Genomic DNA, 7,110 nt, shown 5'->3' with positions numbered 1-7,110 from the left:
AAAAATTTTCGATTTTTTGCCAAGGTAGGGGGTCGTGCAAAATTGTAAAAATTTTCGATTTTTTGCCAAGGTAGGGGGTCGTGCAAAATTTTAAAAAATTTTCATTTTTTGCCAAGGTAGGGGGTCGTGCAAAATTTTAAAAATTTTCGATTTTTTGCCAAGGTAGGGGGTCGTGCAAAATTTTAAAAATTTTCGATTTTTTGCCAAGGTAGGGGGTCATGCAAAATTTTAAAAAATTTTCGATTTTTTGCCAAGGTAGGGGGTCATGCAAAATTGTAAAAATTTTCGATTTTTTGCCAAGGTAGGGGGTCGTGCAAAATTGTAAAAATTTTCGATTTTTTGCCAAGGTAGGGGGTCGTGCAAAGTTTTAAAAATTTTCGATTTTTTGCCAAGGTAGGGGGTCGTGCAAAATTTTAAAAATTTTCGATTTTTTGCCAAGGTAGGGGGTCATGCAAAATTTTAAAAAATTTTCGATTTTTTGCCAAGGTAGGATTTTTTGCCAAGGTAGGGGGTCGTGCAAAATTGTAAAAATTTTCGATTTTTTGCCAAGGTAGGGGGTCGTGCAAAATTGTAAAAATTTTCGATTTTTTGCCAAGGTAGGGGGTCATGCAAAATTTTAAAAAATTTTCGATTTTTTGCCAAGGTAGGGGGTCGTGCAAAATTTTAAAAATTTTCGATTTTTTGCCAAGGTAGGGGGTCGTGCAAAATTTTAAAAATTTTCATTTTTTGCCAAGGAGGGGGTCGTGCAAAATTTTAAAAATTTTCGATTTTTTGCCAAGGTAGGGGGTCGTGCAAAATTTTAAAATTTTCGATTTTTTGCCAAGGTAGGGGGTCGTGCAAAATTTTAAAAATTTTCGATTTTTTGCCAAGGTAGGGGGTCATGCAAAATTTTAAAAAATTTTCGATTTTTTGCCAAGGTAGGGGGTCGTGCAAAATTTTAAAAATTTTCGATTTTTTGCCAAGGTAGGGGGTCGTGCAAAATTGTAAAAATTTTCGATTTTTTGCCGAGGTAGGGGATCGTGCAAAATTTTAAAAAATTTTCGATTTTTTGCCAAGGTAGGGAGTCGTGCAAAATTTTAAAAATTTTCGATTTTTTGCCAAGTTAGGGGGTCATGCAAAATTTTAAAAATTTTCGATTTTTTGCCAAGGTAGGGGGTCATGCAAAATTTTAAAAAATTTTCGACTTTTTGCCAAGGTAGGGGGTCATGCAAAATTTTAAAAATTTTCGACTTTTTGCCAAGGTAGGGGGTCGTGCAAAATTTTAAAAATTTTCGATTTTTTGCCAAGTTAGGGGGTCATGCAAAATTTTAAAAATTTTCGATTTTTTGCCAAGGTAGGGGGTCATGCAAAATTTTAAAAAATTTTCGATTTTTTGCCAAGGTAGGGGGTCGTGCAAAATTTTAAAAATTTTCGATTTTTTGCCAAGGTAGGGGGTCGTGCAAAATTTTAAAAATTTTCGATTTTTTGCCAAGGTAGGGGGTCGTGCAAAATTGTAAAAATTTTCGATTTTTTGCCAAGGTAGGGAGTCGTGCAAAATTTTAAAAATTTTCGATTTTTTGCCAAGGTAGGAGGTCATGCAAAATTTTAAAAATTTTCGATTTTTTGCCAAGGTAGGGGGTCGTGCAAAATTTTAAAAAATTTTCGATTTTTTGCCAAGGTAAGGGGTCGTGCAAAATTTTAAAAATTTTCGATTTTTTGCCAAGGTAGGGGGTCGTGCAAAATTTTAAAAAATTTTCGATTTTTTGCCAAGATAGGGGGTCGTGCAAAATTTTAAAAATTTTCGATTTTTTGCCAAGGTAGGGGGTCGTGCAAAATTTTAAAAAATTTTCGATTTTTTGCCAAGATAGGGGGTCGTGCAAAATTTTAAAAATTTTCGATTTTTTGCCAAGGTAGGGGGTCGTGCAAAATTTTAAAAAATTTTCGATTTTTTGCCAAGATAGGGGGTCGTGCAAAATTTTAAAAATTTTCGATTTTTTGCCAAGGTAGGGGGTCGTGCAAAATTTTAAAAATTTTCGATTTTTTGCCAAGGTAGGGGGTCGTGCAAAATTTTAAAAATTTTCGATTTTTTGCCAAGGTAGGGGGTCGTGCAAAATTTTAAAAAATTTTCATTTTTTGCCAAGGTAGGGGGTCATGCAAAATTTTAAAAAATTTTCGACTTTTTGCCAAGGTAGGGGGTCATGCAAAATTTTAAAAATTTTCGACTTTTTGCCAAGGTAGGGGGTCGTGCAAAATTTTAAAAATTTTCGATTTTTTGCCAAGGTAGGGGGTCGTGCAAAATTTTAAAAAATTTTCATTTTTTGCCAAGGTAGGGGGTCGTGCAAAATTTTAAAAATTTTCGATTTTTTGCCAAGTTAGGGGGTCATGCAAAATTTTAAAAATTTTCGATTTTTTGCCAAGGTAGGGGGTCATGCAAAATTTTAAAAAATTTTCGATTTTTTGCCAAGGTAGGGGGTCGTGCAAAGTTTTAAAAATTTTCGATTTTTTGCCAAGGTAGGGGGTCGTGCAAAATTTTAAAAATTTTCGATTTTTTGCCAAGGTAGGGGGTCATGCAAAATTTTAAAAAATTTTCGATTTTTTGCCAAGGTAGGGGGTCGTGCAAAATTGTAAAAATTTTCGATTTTTTGCCAAGGTAGGGGGTCGTGCAAAATTGTAAAAATTTTCGATTTTTTGCCAAGGTAGGGGGTCGTGCAAAATTTTAAAAAATTTTCGATTTTTTGCCAAGGTAGGGGGTCGTGCAAAATTTTAAAAATTTTCGATTTTTTGCCAAGGTAGGGGGTCGTGCAAAATTTTAAAAATTTTCGATTTTTTGCCAAGGTAGGGGGTCATGCAAAATTTTAAAAAATTTTCGATTTTTTGCCAAGGTAGGGTCGTGCAAAATTTTAAAAATTTTCGATTTTTTGCCAAGGTAGGGGGTCGTGCAAAATTTTAAAAATTTTCGATTTTTTGCCAAGGTAGGGGGTCATGCAAAATTTTAAAAAATTTTCGATTTTTTGCCAAGGTAGGGGGTCGTGCAAAATTGTTAAAATTTTCCATTTTTTGCCAAGGTAGGGGGTCGTGCAAAATTTTAAAAAATTTTCATTTTTTGCCAAGGAGGGGGTCGTGCAAAATTTTAAAAATTTTCGATTTTTTGCCAAGGTAGGGGGTCGTGCAAAATTTTAAAATTTTCGATTTTTTGCCAAGGTAGGGGGTCGTGCAAAATTTTAAAAATTTTCGATTTTTTGCCAAGGTAGGGGGTCATGCAAAATTTTAAAAAATTTTCGATTTTTTGCCAAGGTAGGGGGTCGTGCAAAATTTTAAAAATTTTCGATTTTTTGCCAAGGTAGGGGGTCGTGCAAAATTGTAAAAATTTTCGATTTTTTGCCAAGGTAGGGAGTCGTGCAAAATTTTAAAAATTTTCGATTTTTTGCCAAGTTAGGGGGTCATGCAAAATTTTAAAAATTTTCGATTTTTTGCCAAGGTAGGGGGTCATGCAAAATTTTAAAAAATTTTCGATTTTTTGCCAAGGTAGGGGGTCATGCAAAATTTTAAAAAATTTTCGATTTTTTGCCAAGGTAGGGGGTCGTGCAAAATTTTAAAAATTTTCGATTTTTTGCCAAGGTAGGGGATCGTGCAAAATTTTAAAAAATTTTCGATTTTTTGCCAAGGTAGGGAGTCGTGCAAAATTTTAAAAATTTTCGATTTTTTGCCAAGTTAGGGGGTCATGCAAAATTTTAAAAATTTTCGATTTTTTGCCAAGGTAGGGGGTCATGCAAAATTTTAAAAAATTTTCGACTTTTTGCCAAGGTAGGGGGTCATGCAAAATTTTAAAAATTTTCGACTTTTTGCCAAGGTAGGGGGTCATGCAAAATTGTAAAAATTTTCGATTTTTTGCCAAGGTAGGGGGTCGTGCAAAATTTTAAAAAATTTTCATTTTTTGCCAAGGAGGGGGTCGTGCAAAATTTTAAAAATTTTCGATTTTTTGCCAAGGTAGGGGGTCGTGCAAAATTTTAAAATTTTCGATTTTTTGCCAAGGTAGGGGGTCGTGCAAAATTTTAAAAATTTTCGATTTTTTGCCAAGGTAGGGGGTCATGCAAAATTTTAAAAAATTTTCGATTTTTTGCCAAGGTAGGGGGTCGTGCAAAATTTTAAAAATTTTCGATTTTTTGCCAAGGTAGGGGATCGTGCAAAATTTTAAAAAATTTTCGATTTTTTGCCAAGGTAGGGAGTCGTGCAAAATTTTAAAAATTTTCGATTTTTTGCCAAGTTAGGGGGTCATGCAAAATTTTAAAAAATTTTCGATTTTTTGCCAAGGTAGGGGGTCGTGCAAAATTTTAAAAATTTTCGATTTTTTGCCAAGGTAGGGGGTCGTGCAAAATTTTAAAAAATTTTCGATTTTTTGCCAAGGTAGGGGGTCGTGCAAAATTTTAAAAAAATTTCGATTTTTTGCCAAGGTAGGGGGTCGTGCAAAATTGTAAAAATTTTCGATTTTTTGCCAAGGTAGGGGGTCGTGCAAAATTTTAAAAATTTTCGATTTTTTGCCAAGGTAGGAGGTCATGCAAAATTTTAAAAATTTTCGATTTTTTGCCAAGGTAGGGGGTCGTGCAAAATTTTAAAAAATTTTCGATTTTTTGCCAAGGTAGGGGGTCGTGCAAAATTTTAAAAATTTTCGATTTTTTGCCAAGGTAGGGGGTCGTGCAAAATTTTAAAAAATTTTCGATTTTTTGCCAAGATAGGGGGTCGTGCAAAATTTTAAAAATTTTCGATTTTTTGCCAAGGTAGGGGGTCGTGCAAAATTTTAAAAAATTTTCGATTTTTTGCCAAGATAGGGGGTCGTGCAAAATTTTAAAAATTTTCGATTTTTTGCCAAGGTAGGGGGTCGTGCAAAATTTTAAAAAAATTTCGATTTTTTGCCAAGGTAGGGGCTCGTGCAAAATTTTAAAAAATTTTCGATTTTTTGCCAAGGTAGGGGGTCATGCAAAATTTTAAAAATTTTCGATTTTTTGCCAAGGTAGGGGGTCATGCAAAATTTTAAAAAATTTTCGATTTTTTGCAAAGGTAGGGGGTCGTGCAAAATTTTAAAAATTTTCGATTTTTTGCCAAGGTAGGGGGTCATGCAAAATTTTAAAAAATTTTCGATTTTTTGGCAAGGTAGGGGGTCATGCAAAATTTTAAAAATTTTCGATTTTTTGCCAAGGTAGGGGGTCATGCAAAATTTTAAAAAATTTTCGATTTTTTGCCAAGGTAGGGGGTCGTGCAAAATTTTAAAAATTTTCGATTTTTTGCCAAGGTAGGGGGTCGTGCAAAATTTTAAAAATTTTCGATTTTTTGCCAAGGTAGGGGGTCATGCAAAATTTTAAAAAATTTTCGATTTTTTGCCAAGGTCGTGCAAAATTTTAAAAAATTTTCGATTTTTTGCCAAGGTAGGAGGTCATGCAAAATTTTAAAAATTTTCGATTTTTTGCCAAGGTAGGGGGTCGTGCAAAATTTTAAAAAATTTTCGATTTTTTGCCAAGGTAGGGGGTCATGCAAAATTTTAAAAATTTTCGATTTTTTGCCAAGGTAGGGGGTCATGCAAAATTTTAAAAAATTTTCGATTTTTTGCCAAGGTAGGGGGTCGTGCAAAATTTTAAAAATTTTCGATTTTTTGCCAAGGTAGGGGGTCATGCAAAATTTTAAAAAATTTTCGATTTTTTGGCAAGGTAGGGGGTCATGCAAAATTTTAAAAATTTTCGATTTTTTGCCAAGGTAGGGGGTCATGCAAAATTTTAAAAAATTTTCGATTTTTTGCCAAGGTAGGGGGTCGTGCAAAATTTTAAAAATTTTCGATTTTTTGCCAAGGTAGGGGGTCATGCAAAATTTTAAAAATTTTCGATTTTTTGCCAAGGTAGGGGGTCGTGCAAAATTTTAAAAATTTTCGATTTTTTGCCAAGGTAGGGGGTCATGCAAAATTTTAAAAAATTTTCGATTTTTTGCCAAGGTCGTGCAAAATTTTAAAAAATTTTCGATTTTTTGCCAAGATAGGGGGTCGTGCAAAATTTTAAAAAATTTTCGATTTTTTGCCAAGGTAGGGGGTCGTGCAAAATTTAAAAAAAATTTTCGATTTTTTGCCAAGGTAGGGGGTCGTGCAAAATTTTAAAAATTTTCGATTTTTTGCCAAGGTAGGGGGTCATGCAAAATTTTAAAAAATTTTCGATTTTTTGCCAAGGTAGGGGGTCGTGCAAAATTTTAAAAATTTTCGATTTTTTGCCAAGGTAGGGGGTCATGCAAAATTTTAAAAAATTTTCGATTTTTTGGCAAGGTAGGGGGTCATGCAAAATTTTAAAAATTTTCGATTTTTTGCCAAGGTAGGGGGTCATGCAAAATTTTAAAAAATTTTCGATTTTTTGCCAAGGTAGGGGGTCGTGCAAAATTTTAAAAATTTTCGATTTTTTGCCAAGGTAGGGGGTCATGCAAAATTTTAAAAATTTTCGATTTTTTGCCAAGGTAGGGGGTCGTGCAAAATTTTAAAAATTTTCGATTTTTTGCCAAGGTAGGGGGTCATGCAAAATTTTAAAAATTTTCGATTTTTTGCCAAGGTCGTGCAAAATTTTAAAAAATTTTCGATTTTTTGCCAAGATAGGGGGTCGTGCAAAATTTTAAAAAATTTTCGATTTTTTGCCAAGGTAGGGGGTCGTGCAAAATTTAAAAAAAATTTTCGATTTTTTGCCAAGGTAGGGGGTCGTGCAAAATTTTAAAAATTTTCGATTTTTTGCCAAGGTAGGGGGTCGTGCAAAATTTTAAAAAATTTTCGATTTTTTGCCAAGATAGGGGGTCGTGCAAAATTTTAAAAATTTTCGATTTTTTGCCAAGGTAGGGGGTCGTGCAAAATTTTAAAAAATTTTCGATTTTTTGCCAAGATAGGGGGTCGTGCAAAATTTTAAAAAATTTTTGATTTTTTGCCAAGGTAGGGGGTCGTGCAAAATTTTAAAAATTTTCGATTTTTTGCCAAGATAGGGGGTCGTGCAAAATTTTAAAAATTTTCGATTTTTTGCCAAGGTAGGGGGTCATGCAAAATTTTAAAAATTTTCGATTTTTTGCCAAGGTAGGGGGTCGTGCAAAATTTAAAAAAAATTTTCGATTTTTTGCCAAGAT

Source organism: Condylostylus longicornis, unplaced genomic scaffold (genome assembly GCF_029603195.1).
Source record: "Condylostylus longicornis isolate FDR11 unplaced genomic scaffold, ASM2960319v2 ptg000053l, whole genome shotgun sequence".
Classification (NCBI taxonomy): Eukaryota; Metazoa; Arthropoda; class Insecta; order Diptera; family Dolichopodidae; genus Condylostylus; species Condylostylus longicornis.
The sequence above is the reverse complement of the archived record's forward strand: the minus strand, read 5'-3'. Positions refer to the sequence as shown.